Here is a 4,113-nt window from a genome sequence, read left to right on the forward strand (position 1 = left end):
TAACACTTTTGACTCTTTGGCTGAGACAGACCTTTTCAAATGAGCATCAGGGAGTTTGTATTTAAATTCCCTTTTGATTTCAAGTTATTTGAGTGTCCACCTCCCTTCGGCTCCTCTGAAAATCCAACTCTCTAACACTACCACCACTTATTATTCTCCTTCTTCTCACAAGTGCTAACAGCATTCTTTGTTTCACCACCCCTCATCATGCTCCACAGGAATCACGTCACTGCAAATGCAAATTGTAATCTGACCAGGGAACCTGGCCTATAAGGGTATGTCTGCAGAGCAAAGAAAATCCTGCAGCTGGCCCATGCCGGCTGACTCGGGTTTGTAGCACGCAGGCTGCAGGGATGGCTCACTGCTGTGTAGACTTGGGGGCTCGGTCTGGAGCCCAAGCTTTGTGACCCTCCCACCCCACAAGGTTCTAGGACCCAGGCTGCAGCCTGATCCCAGATGGCTACACAGCAATGTTACAGCCCCTGTGACCCCAAGTCTGCTAGCACCAGCCAGCCATGGGTGTCTAGTTGCTGTGTAGACATACCCTAACAGAGAATAGAGGCATTAGTAACCCAAACTACAGCTCCCCTGAGGCTGTGCATGGCCATAAGGAAACACAGATTAATGCTGAATTGACTCAAACCGCTTTGTTTCAAAGTCAGTTCAACAAGGAGAAACAAAATATTTCAACTCAGGAACAATGAAATGTTTTCTTTCAATTGAAAAAGGCCAGAGTAAAATATCTCATTATTTCCAAATTGAAAACTTTCAGAACCTTTCATTTCACTATTTCTGTCTCTATGTCAATATAGATATAGGGGTGTGTTTGTGTTTTCAGGGCAAAAAACACGTGTTGAAATACTAGAATTTCCCATGGGAAGAAAATTCTAATTTTCACTCTGCAATACTCATATAGATAAACAGAACCAGGGTTTTACTGGCATACATGGATGCACCTTTATTAAACAATTATTTTGGCCCCATTGTGCTTGGAAAACATAGGTCTTTCCCTCGGACTTTCCGCAGGGCGGTCTTTACCTCTGTGATTTCCAGGGGTTTAGCATAGGGGTTAAGATGCTGTACTGCACAGTAACTATTTTTTCGAGGGAGGATCCTGAGGCTGGTCTCAGGTACTTAAAAAATGCTTTTACGTAGAATAATAGAACCACAGTCAGGTGGGATCAGCAGGTGGAAAAGGCTTTGTGCCGCCACTCGGTGGAGCAGATTCTGAGGATGGTGGAGATGATGAGAATATAAGAAACAATGATAACTGATGTCGAACCCAGTCCCACAATAACGCTGGATATGGCCTCATTGGCCAAGGTGTCACTGCTTGAGATATGTAGAACAGGAGGGATTTCACAACAAAAAATGGTTGATTTTGCTGAATTTACAGAAGTGCACTCTTAGGACAAGAAGGGTATTTACCAGTGCAAGAGTAAATCCTATTGCCCATGCACCTCTGGCAAGCTGGATACAGACCCATTTGCTCATGTTTTGTATGTAGTTCAAGGGGTGGCATATTGCTTCATAGCGATCATAAGCCATGGCTGAGAGCATGAAGATCTCTGTTGTTCCTGATGCCAGAAAGAACATCTGGATGAGGCAGCTGCCAATAGAAATAGTTTTCTGCTCTGCTAGGAAGTTCACCAGCATCTTCGGGATGGTAATGGAGGAATAGCAGATATCTACAAAGGACAAGTTACTCAAGAAAAAACACATGGGTGTGTGTAGGTGAGGGTCAGCCCTTATCACTAGCATGATCAGCATGTTCCCCAGCAGGGTGATTAGGTAAATAACCAAAAACACCAGGAAGAGGAAAATCTGGAGCTGTGGGTCACTGGCGAGTCCCATAAGAATAAACTCAGTCACTGTGGTTTGATTTGCCATGCTGGTTTGTTGAGCAAAATGCTAACCTGTAAAGAGAAAGACAACACAAACATTAAGAGATGTGAGGATGGGGGTTTTCAAAGGAGCCTAACTGAGTTATTTCAGAGTAACAGCCGTGTTAGTCTATAGTCGCAAAAAGAAAAGGAGTACTTGTGGCACCTTAGAGACTAACCAATTTATTTGCGCATAAGCTTTCGTGAGCTACAGCTCACTTCATCAGATGCTGTGACAGGTGTCGGTCAGTCCTCCGAGCCCCTAGGGGCGATGGAGAGCAATGGTCTCCATGGCCGGTCTCGGCCCCACCTCCCGGGCGTTGGGGAATTAGCGGGGAGGTGCGCCGGCCGGAGTCAGTAGCACGCCTCTCGGGCAGGGGAGCGCCGGCAAGAGTCAATAGCGTGCCCCTCAGGCAGGGGAGCACCGGCAAGAGACAATAGCGCGCCCCTCAGGCAGGGGAGCGCCGGCAAGAGTCAATAGCGCGCCCCTCAGGCAGGGGAGCGCCGGCAAGAGTCAATAGCGCGCCCCTCAGGCAGGGGAGCGCCGGGGTAGGGGAACGCAGGCTCACCCAACTCCACTGCGTTCCAGCCCAGGGCCCTGACAGTGGCGGGAGGCGAAGGTCCCGCCGCTGGGTCAGCGGGGCAATCCGCACCCACTGACCAAACACACCCACCCCACGGTGTAGTTGGGCCCCTGGGCTACTTCCTACCCTGTCTCTCTCAGGCGGGTCGCTCCGGTCCCTCCATCTCCTCCGGGTATTCCGCTGTGGGCAGCTCCGGTTCCTCCAGGTATTCCGCTGCAGGCCACCCCCGCTCCCCCTCGGTCTCGGACTCACGCTGGCCTGGGCTGCAATCAGGCCCCTCCAGGTCCTCTGGGTATTCAGCAGCCGGCAGCCCTGGTTGCCACAGGCCTTCCCCCCGGTCAGGCTCCTCCTTGCCCAGGGCTTCGCCTGGGTCGGTAGCAGGATCGCGAGGGAGCAGCCAGCAGCCTGTGTCTGTCTCCCTCCCTGGTGCTCTCCTCAAAGGGCCCTGCCCTTTGTACTTCCTGTCCCACCCTTCCCCTTCCGGGGATTGGCGGAAGCTTGGCCTGGCCCCGCCCACTCAGGCCCAGAGGGTGGCTCCTTACCCTCTGGTTCGGAGGGGAGCCACCCTGGCTCCCTACATACTCCACCCCTCAAATCCAGCTCCCGATCTTCGGAGCTGGCGTCCTTACCCTCTCCGAGGCGGGATAGGAAATCCACATTGGCGTTGTCTCGTCCCGCCTAATGGTGAATCGTGAAGGCATAGGGCTGCAGAGCGAGATACCACCGCATCAGCCTGGCATTATTGTCCTTCATCTTATTAAGCCACTTCAGGGGTGCGTGGTCCGTAACCAGTATGAAGGGGGCCCCGAGGAGGTAGTAGCGGAGAGCATCGACTGCCCACTTAACGGCTAGGGCCTCTTTCTCCACGATGGAGTAGTTCCGCTCTCTGGGGAACAGCTTCCGACTGAGGTAAACAATCGGGTGTTCCTCCCCGTCCACCTCCTGCGAGAGGACCGCCCCAAGCCCAACGCCTGAGGCATCCGTCTGAACAATAAAGTCCCGATGAAAGTCAGGGCTGAAGAGTATTGGGTCACTACACAGCCGCTCTTTGATAGTTCGAAAGGCCGTCTCACACTCGTTGGACCAATGCACCCGGCGGGGACTGTCCTTGGTCAAGAGCTCCGTTAGCGGGGCCGTAATGCTTGCGAAGTGGGGTACAAACCACCAGTAATAACCAGCTAAGCCCAAAAATTGACGCACTTGCCTCTTCGTGGTCAGCACCGGACATTCCTGGAGTGTTTGGACCTTCCCGATGAGGGGGCGGACCTGTCCCCAGCCCAAGGTGTACCCCAGGTAAGTGGTTTCCTCCCACCTGATCCGGCATTTTTTTGGGTTGGCCGTAAGCCCAGCTGCGCGGAGGCCCGAGAGGACTGCCGCTACTTGGTTAAGATATTCCTCCCAGTTATTGCCATAGATGACCACATCGTCCAGGTAGGCCGCCGCGTATCTCGTATGTGGTTGCAACACCCGGTCCATCAACCGCTGGAAGGTTGCCGGGGCCCCATGTAGGCCAAAAGGCATCCGGGTGAACTGGTATAACCTGAAGGGATGGCAAACCCGGTCTTCTCCTTGGACCTGGGATCCAAGAGGATCTGCCAGTACCCTTTGGTGAGATCTAAAGTGGTGATATAACAGGCCTCCCTGAG

General features: G+C 52.6%; 1 pseudogene; it reads right to left on the reverse strand.

The window, feature by feature from the left end:
- Positions 1-1,016: 1,016 nt before the first annotated feature.
- LOC102941887 lies at positions 1,017-1,890 on the reverse strand (annotated as a pseudogene).
- Positions 1,891-4,113: the final 2,223 nt, after the last annotated feature.

Source organism: Chelonia mydas, chromosome 13, assembly GCF_015237465.2.
Source record: "Chelonia mydas isolate rCheMyd1 chromosome 13, rCheMyd1.pri.v2, whole genome shotgun sequence".
Classification (NCBI taxonomy): Eukaryota; Metazoa; Chordata; order Testudines; family Cheloniidae; genus Chelonia; species Chelonia mydas.